Source organism: Chelonoidis abingdonii, chromosome 1 (assembly GCF_003597395.2).
Source record: "Chelonoidis abingdonii isolate Lonesome George chromosome 1, CheloAbing_2.0, whole genome shotgun sequence".
Taxonomy (NCBI): Eukaryota; Metazoa; Chordata; order Testudines; family Testudinidae; genus Chelonoidis; species Chelonoidis abingdonii.
In genome coordinates this window covers 43,121,511-43,130,634 of record NC_133769.1, presented here as the reverse complement: position 1 = coordinate 43,130,634, position 9,124 = coordinate 43,121,511, and positions in this window count along the sequence as shown.

The window sequence follows — 9,124 nt, the reverse complement described above, 5'->3', positions numbered from 1 at the left end:
CTGGAGTCCCCTTCCTCCAGACTCCACCAACTGTGATGATGACAACCGACGCATCCCTCATTGGCTGGGGGGTCCATATCTCTCACCACACAGTACACGGGCTATGGTCTCACTCCGAGACCTCCCTACACATAAACGTTCTAGAACTTCGCGCTATCCGGAATGCTTGCCGTTGCTTCCTCCCACTAATCAAGAATCAGCATGTACGCATAATAACAGACAACATTGCCTGCATGTTCTACGTCAACAGACAAGGAGGGGCTCGTTCCCACTCTCTTTGTTCAGAGACCATGGAACTCTGGAATTGGTGCCTTGCAAACCACATCCAGATATCAGCTGTTTACATCCCAGGCGTGATGAACACCACTGCCGACGAGCTAAGCAGACGCTTTCGGAGATGGGAAAGGTCAAACCCACTCCCACACGCGCCCCAGCCAGATCAGAACTGGTGGGCAGCGTTGCTTTACCCTCCCTGGAGCGGAGGCAAGAAGCAGAACAGTCTCACAGGAGAGACTTTAACAAGGGTAGGGGTCTCCCGCGAGATCCCTACCCTCTGTGCTGACAACACCAAAGGCAGGTGCCTCAGCTTTTTCTGATGCCTCAGCCACAGCTCTCACAGAGCACTGAGGCAGGGACCCGACCTCCCATGTCAGGAAGGTCCTTGTCGCTCCTGTCCCCTTGGCACCGCAAATGGGTCGCAGTGCCAGCAGTGCACTCCCCCTGGGCACCGCAAATGGCCATGGTGCCAGCAGCGTGCTCCTCCTCAGCACTGCAAACGGCCGCAGTGCCGGCAGCGCACTCCTCCTGGGCACACCAAACGGCGCGGTGCCGCAGCGTGCCTCTCCCCGGCAAACGGCCGCGGTGCCAGCAGCGCGCCTCTCCTCAATCCTCTACCCAGACATTGAGCCACCGCTCATCCCGTCACCAAAGGTTTCCTGAAGGGGCGCCAAACCCTATATCCAGATGTTAAGTCACCTACCCCTCCATGGGATCTTCACCTAGTATTGTCCTGTTTAACTCACCAACCCTTTGAGCCCTTAGCCACCTGCTCCCTTTTGCACCTCTCAATGAAAACAGCCCTTTTGGTGGCCATTACCTCCGCCAGACGGGCAGGCGAGATAGCAGCTCTTGCGGCGGATCCACCATGTGCCCTCTTCTTCAAGGACAGAGTTGTTCTGCGTTTACACCAAAAATTTCTTTCAAAAGTTCATGCTCCTTTTCACCTCAATGAACCAATACAGTTACCAACTTTCTTCCCGAAACCACACGCAAACTCCTTGAGGCACGCTGCACACACCTGATGTGCGTAGGGCCTTGTCCTTTTTATCTGGACAGAACACGACCCTTCTGAGGCTCGCCTGGACTCTTTGTCTCTATTGCGGACCGTTCCAAGGGCATGGCTATCTCTGCTCAGAGGCCTTCGAGATGCATCTCTGAGTGCACACGTCTCTGTTATCAGATAGGGAACGTTACACCTCCGGCATTGATCAGGACACATTCCACTGGATCTGTATCTACCTCTGTAGCCTTCCTACGCAGAGTACCCTTGTCAGACATCTGTAGGGCGGCCACCTGGTCCTCCCACCATACATTCATTACTCACTATGCCCTTACTCAAGGCCCCCTCTCTGACACTCGATTAGGCAGGGCAGTATTGCTTAAGGAATTCCTGCCAGATCCGAAGTCCCTACCTCCTTGAGATACACTGCTTTGAAGTCACCTAAAGTGGAGCACCCACAGGGACATCTCTCTCAAAGAAGAGGAGGTTACTCACCTTGTGCAGTAACTGACCTTCTTCGAGATGAGTGTCCCTGTGGGTGCTCCACTACCCTCCCTCCTCCCCTCTACTTCGGAGTTGGGGTAGCCTCGGTTGTAGAGAAGGAACTGAGGGTACCGGCCGCGCATGCTCTCTAGTAACACACTCAGAATGAGTGACAGGTTCTAAGCATGCGTGGCCGGTAGGAGTACTGCTGCAAAAAATCTCCGATCAAAGGCGCAGGGGCGCACCGACACCTAAAGTGGAGCACCCACAGGGATACTCATCTCGAAGAACGTCAGTTACTGCACAAGGTGAGTAACCTCCTCTTCCCCAGAGCTGGGTGGTGACTAGGTGGGGCACAGACTGGACTAGGAAGTGGCCCAGAGAAGCTGATGGGAAGCTGAACACCCTAAGAGCCAAGTAAGCCTCCAAGTCAGCCCACAGGGCCCTGGGTCAGAACCCAGTGGAGTAGTGGTCTGGGTTCCCCTACTCCCACTCAAGTCATGACCACTAGGCGGGATTGTCACCACAGAAACCCTAAGCACCAGATGGAGCTGCCACTCACTGAACTGGGGCCACTAGGTGAGACCACCGCCATCATGGACTATAACCATTAGGCGGGGTACCCCTGCACCACTCCCTCAATCAAATGAAAATTAGCAATGTATTGAGCAGGTTGGAGGTGCATAAGGGCGCTGTAGGGATCAGAGTTGAGTCTGCTCTTTATTTAATATCTTCATTGATGAACTAGAAGAGCAATCATAATGTTAATAAAACTCAGATTATACTGAACTGGGAACAGCTTTGAACACCAGTCAAGACCAAGAAATACTAGAAATGCTCCTAGACAAGTGAGAAAGATGAAACCAAATGCTATATACTGTGTGGCTTCTGCCAACTTCCTGCATGATCAGTTTAGCCTACTTTGTATATATTCCTGCTCTTGCCTATTCTGTACGGAATCATCCACTGCCTAAACAACTTGTAGCCTATGCATTTCACTCATTCTTTTTTTTACTGTAGCTGCTGTTCTGCACCTTCAGTGACCAGCCCCTGGAAGTACTACACAGTTGCTCTGTTTTCTATATTTGAAGGTATACTTTTCATTTTCTATTAGTTCTGTTTTGGATGTTTTAAAATTTCATGCAAACAGAATAGTCCAATGTACTTTTGACTGCATATGCAAACAGAATGGTAATTCTCTCTATCATTCTGGTGCACCAACACCCATGGCACTGCATTTAGTTGTCCACACCCCAATGCCAGAAATATATTGAACTGCATGGAGTTCAGAGAAGATTAATGACAAAGTAAGCAAAGGATTGTCGGACTAAGTTATGGTTCAAGATTAAAAGTGTAAGCAGCAGAGAATCCTGTGGCACCTTATAGACTAACAGAGGTTTTGGAGCGTGAGCTTTCGTGGGTGAATACCCACTTCGTCAGACGCTGGTAGTGGAAATTTCCAGGGGCAGGTATATATATGCTAGCAAGCAAGCTAGAGATAACGAGGTTAGTTCAGTCAGGGAGGGTGAGGCCCTGTTCTAGCAGTAGAGGTGTGAAAACCAAGGGAGGAGAACTGGTTCTGTAATTGGCAAGCCATTCACAGTCTTTGTTTAGTCACGAGCTTGAGTGTGTCAAATTGAATAAATGAAGGCTCAGCAGTTTCTCTTTGCAGCTGGTCCTGAAGTTTTTTTGCTGCAGGATAGCCACCTTAAGGTCTGCTATAGTGTGGCAGGAGGTTGAAGTGCTCCCTACAGGTTTTTGTATATTGCCATTCCTGATATCTGATTTGTGTCCATTTATTCTTTTCGTAGTGACTGTCCAGTTGGCCGATGTACATAGCAGGGGGCATTGCTGGCATATGATGGCGATATTCATTGGTGGACGTGCAGAGTGAATGAACCAGTGATGGTGTGGTGATCTGGTTAGGTCCTATGATGGTGTCGCTGGTGTAGTATGTGGGCAGAGTTGCATCGAGGTTTGTTGCATGGATTGGTTCCTGAGTGGAGTTACTATGTGCGGTGTGCAGTTGATAAAGTTGATAAAGTGATAAAGGAGTGCTGTTGTCATCACGATGAACAGTCGTGACTACACAGAAGGAGGCGCCAGACAACTCCAATACCAAATTTTGATCTGTTTCCTATTTCCTCTAGTGAGGTATTGAGTTTAGAGCAGATGCTTGTGTGGAGTTTTGTAGTGTTCGTCTCTGTCTGAGGGGTTAGAGCAGATGCGTTGTACCTCAGTGCTTGGCTGTAGACATGGATGTGTGATGTGAGCTAGGATTGGAGCTGAGGCATTGAAGTGGCGTGCGGTCGGTAGTGTTATTCGTATTATAGGTGGTGTAATGTGACTATCGCTTATTTGCACGTGGTTCTCAGAAGTAGCTCCGAATATTCTCTCTTTAGATCCAGACTAACACGGCTACCCCTCTGATGATTAAAAGTGTGTGGCTTTCTTAAGAAATGACTAATGGGTGAACATAAGTTTACATATATCTGAAAGGTATAAACATAAGAATACAGAAGAATTATTTAGACTAGCAACTGGGAGCTAGAACTAGGAGTGATGAGATGAAACTAAGGAAGGAGAAGTTTCAGTAACTACTTCCTGAAAGTGAGATGTATTAAACTATGGAATAGTCTCCTAAAAGAAGTGATGAAATCTGAATACTTGGGACATTAAGAACTGCTGTAGAGTGGACAAAATATAAGAAAAGTGTACGTTCTTATTGTGTAGAGGGAAATCCAGAGCTGGCAGGGCAGTGGACTGAATAAAAAAGGGATTTTAGCTTTCACTACCCTATCTACTTGAGGAGTTTTAAGATTCTGTTGATAGGAATCCTAAATTCTATAGGGACATTACTGCAGGCAACAAAATAAAATGTCAATGTCCTAGAGCAACTAAGCTAGTTGAACTGAACCTGAACAAGGGAGCAACTGAAACTAATTGACTGATTCTTGTTTTGCTTCTCCTTCCCCTCTGGGCAGAGTTTTGGCTATCCTACCACTTTTCCAACCGTGTCTTTTCCTCCTGATTCTCAGCTCACATTAGTGTAAATGAGGAGTGGTTCAATTAAATTACATTGCTATCATTGAGTAGAAAATTATTTCTATTACTTGTACATAATTTCTTAAGGCCAAAATCCCACAGCAAATGCCACCTTCTTGGAAATAGATAAGCATTTGTTTGCTAGATTAACATAGGAAACTGCTGATGTTTGTCTCTTTCTTCTTGTGCCCACCAGTATCAGTGGCTGTTTATAGAGATCTTTTGTACAATACCTGTATAGATCTGAGAGTTTGACATTCCAGGCAGTTTGGTTAAATGGTTTGCCTCTGCTGACAGGATCTCACTCAAAAATATCCCTAGAAGTACATTTATCTCATCTCAGATTCAACACTCTCACCTTCACTCTATGATACCTTGCTCCTCAGGGTCACTAAAGTTTGAGCCTTTATATCTGTCATATACGGATAGTTAGGGGCTAATGCCTCTTTTACCTGTAAAGGGTTAAGCAGTTCACCTAGCCTATCTGACCCCTGACCAGAGGAACCAATGAGGGGACAGGATGTTTCAAAAGAAAGGAGGGAAGTTCCCTTTGTCTTGGTCAGTTTCAGTTTCCGCTGGAGCAGAAAAGATCAAGGAACCAGCCTCTTATCAGAGTAGTAAGTTTTAGAAAAGAATAAATAGGTTTATGTTTATTTTCTTTTGTGACTTTGTCTTTGTGCAATTAGAGGAATAATCAAATTGTGAATTCTTTTGTGTACTAAGTTTTTGCCCAGGGGAACATCCTCTGTGTTTTGAATCTGTTGTCTGTGAGAGTAGCTGGTATGCTAATCTGTCCCAGAGGTTTTTTTCTTTTACCTTTCTTTTCTTTAATTAAAAGCCTTTTTTTAAAGAACCTGAATGATTTTCCTTCTTTTTAGATCCAAGGGAATTGGATCTGGACTCACCAGGGATTGATGGGGGAAAAGGAGGGGAGGGGAATGAGTAATTCTTCCTTGTTTTAAGATCCAAGAGATTTGGATCAGTGTTCAATCCCCATCACCAATCAGGGAATTTGTGGAGGAGTCTCTCAAGGCTACCTAGGGAGGGAAAGGTTTTGGTGGGGAAGACAGAGTTTCCCAAATAACTCTTGTATGATTTGGGTAGTGGCAGCCAAACCAGATCTAAGCTGGTAATTCAGCTTAGGGGTTCACATGAAGGTCCTCATATCTGTACTGTAAAGTCCAGAGTGGGGGTGAAACCTATGACAGACATGCCACATCTGCAAAAAAAACCTGCAGAAATTAGGATTGTTTTTGGTTTAATTGGCTTGTGATTTGCTTGATGATTGTTTGGCTTGCAGCTTGTTGCTAATTGTAGCTTTTTTTTTTTTTTTGATTGGCTCCCAGCAAGCAGGGGAGAAGGGGGGAGAGAGTCTGGGGCGCACAGCGGGCCCACCACAGTCCCAGACTGCGTGCTGGGGGGATCTAGTCACATAGAGTGGTGGGTTCTTAGGGACTGGCCTGTTTTGGCCTTGTTTTGAAATGAGATTAGCTTGATTTTTGGCTTATTGTGAAAGTCGGGGTGGTTATTTACCACATGAAAGTTGACAATGGCTTTACATGCTTATTGAATCTCTTGACTTTGAATAATTTCCTGATTATGGGTAGAAAACTGATTTGGTCTGAACAAGCAGGGTGATGTGTCATTTGGTTTCTTTTTGTTTAATGCCAGGAAGCACGTTAGTTCTTTTTATCTCTAAAATGGGTTTTGGTCTTTGTCATACCATTTTCTCCTCTAAAAGAGTGTAACCCCTCTGCCCCTACCCTTCTCTATCCGTTCCTGAGGTATTGAACTACAGTAACATGAATACTGTAGGGGTTTTTTAATCTGGCATTCTGTTGCTAATATATTCTAATGGATTGTCAAAAACAGATTGTTAAGGGTCAATGTCTCTTTTACCTGTAAAGGGTTACAAGCAGGGAACTGGAACACGTGACCAGAGGACCAATCAGGAGACAAGATACTTTTAAATCTGGGTGGAGGGAAGCTTTTGTGTGTGTTCTTTGTCCGTTGTGTGTTCTTCTCTGGGGGGTTCTGAGAGAGGCAGACATTACTACAGGCTCTCTAAGTTTCTGTTCAAATTAGTAAGTAAGAACAGGTTGGTGTTTAGTCTTTTTAATTGTTTCTCTATTTGCAAATGTGGATCTGGCTGGTTAACTTTTTATGTGTAGTTGCTGGGAATATTTGATTTGTATTGTACTGGGGGAAAAGTTTCTCTCTAGTGTCTGAAGCTATAGACCCTGTAATATTAACATCTTGAAGTTACAGAGATAATTCTTTACTTTTTCCTTTCTTTTATTAAAAGATTTCTTTTAAGAGAACCTGATTGATTTTTTTTCCCCCTTGTTTCCCTTGTTTAATCCCAGGGATTGGGTTTAAACTCATCAGGACTGGTTGGGGGAGACGGGAGGGGGAGAGGTGGAATCTCTCTCTGTTTTGCCTTGTTGTGGAAGGGAAGGGACATGCTTCTCTGTGTCTGCGATTTAAAGAGTTTGGATCAGTAGTCTCTCAGGGTAGCCCAGGGAGGGAAAGTCTGGGAGGGGGAAAGGAGGGGGGAAGGTTTATTTCTCCTTGTTTTAAGAACCCAAGGGATTGGGTTCTTGAGGTCCCCAGGGAAGGTTGGGGAGATCAGAGTGTCCCAAACACTATATTTTTGGGTGTTGGCAGTGCTATCAGATCTAAGCTGGTAATTAAGCTTAGAGGATTCATGCTAGTATCTCATTTTCTAAACTCTAAGGTTTAGATCTGGGAGGGAATACTATGACATGGATAAAGAGCATGGAAAGTATTGAATTATTGATAACGGAAGCAAAAGTATTGTAACAGATATGGAATAATGTCTATGTATTAAATGGAGGACTTTCAATGATCTTGTAAAGCTTCTTGAATGGATATAAGAAGCGAGAAATGCCTTGTTAAAAGACATTGTATGGACAAGTATTCTAAGCACTGTAAGAGGACGGATGAGCTTTTATATTGATGAGCTAAACTAAAATAGGAATTAACAGTGCTGGATCTATTGTATTGTTATATATGCAAATTTTGTTGACATCGATGGAATTTCTGTATGCAATTTTCTCATAAGGGTGTATGCATAAACTAAACTGTTGGCTAAGGTAGTATCACTTTAAAATAATTGGCATGCAACATGTATGTGTTCTGCCAGATTTACCAGCAAACCATGGGCCAGTCATTTAAAAATAGATTCTTAAAATCCTTTTGAGCAAGTAGATCTTAGAGGTCTAATACAAAAGCATGTAACTATTGTCTTTAAATGTTCATAATTCTCAAACTACTCACTTAATTTTCTTCAAATGCAGCCTGTTTCCAAGGAAAGACCTTCTAGTCTGAACATATGGAGAAAGAGTGTGTTTTCCATGGCTGGATATATCAATTGAAATGGAGTTTGAAACTCAACCATAACTAGAGTATGCACTAGAGAGCCCTGCTCTTAGACTGATCTAATACACTTGCAGATCTCAAAACCTTTATTTTCAGAAAACAAAAACTCTTAACACATCACTCAGAATTATCACTGTAGCAAACCAAAAGACTGAAAAATAAACACACACACACACACACACGATAAATGCTCCTGGTTTGTGTTGTGACAATGCTTCCATAGATTCAGCCTGGAGGTACTCTATATCTATTTTGAGATGGAAAAATAGAACAGAGAAGGCAATGGAAAGTATTTTTCTTTAAATGTGACTAATTTCTAATGTAATATGAGGAATGCCACTTACCTCTTCACTAATGTAAGAGAAACTTTGGTATACATTCCCAGTGAGTCATATGGGGCCTGATCCAATGCCTTTGACTTCAATGTGTGGTGATACAGTCTCAGAGGCCTGATCCAGCACTCATTGAAGTCAATGGGAGATTTTCCAGTTACTCTTATGGTCAGTGGATCACATCCTGTAGTGTAAAGCAGTTTAGGGTTTTACTAGAAGTAGAATACAACAATTATATTCCAGTTATCACTCATGGGCAAATCCTGCACCTTTTGTGCAGGACACATCAGTTCCCAAATGCAAGTGAAAATAAAGCCAAGCGGTAAAGAGGCTACACAGGTTCACTTGTTAATTCCCTCAGATTGAAGAAGGGGCCATGTTGGGGGCATAGGGAGAGCATAGTCCATGTTGCTGGCACAGTAAATAGCCACTGGAGGCTACTCACTGCAATAGGGGGAGCAGTGAGTTATGTCCACTACTCCTCCCCGTCCCCTGGAGAAACACCCATGAGCCATCTGTGCAGTTGGCTCAGGCCTTCATGGAACGCTTTGGAGGATTCCTCCTTTCTGAACCAATATCTTAT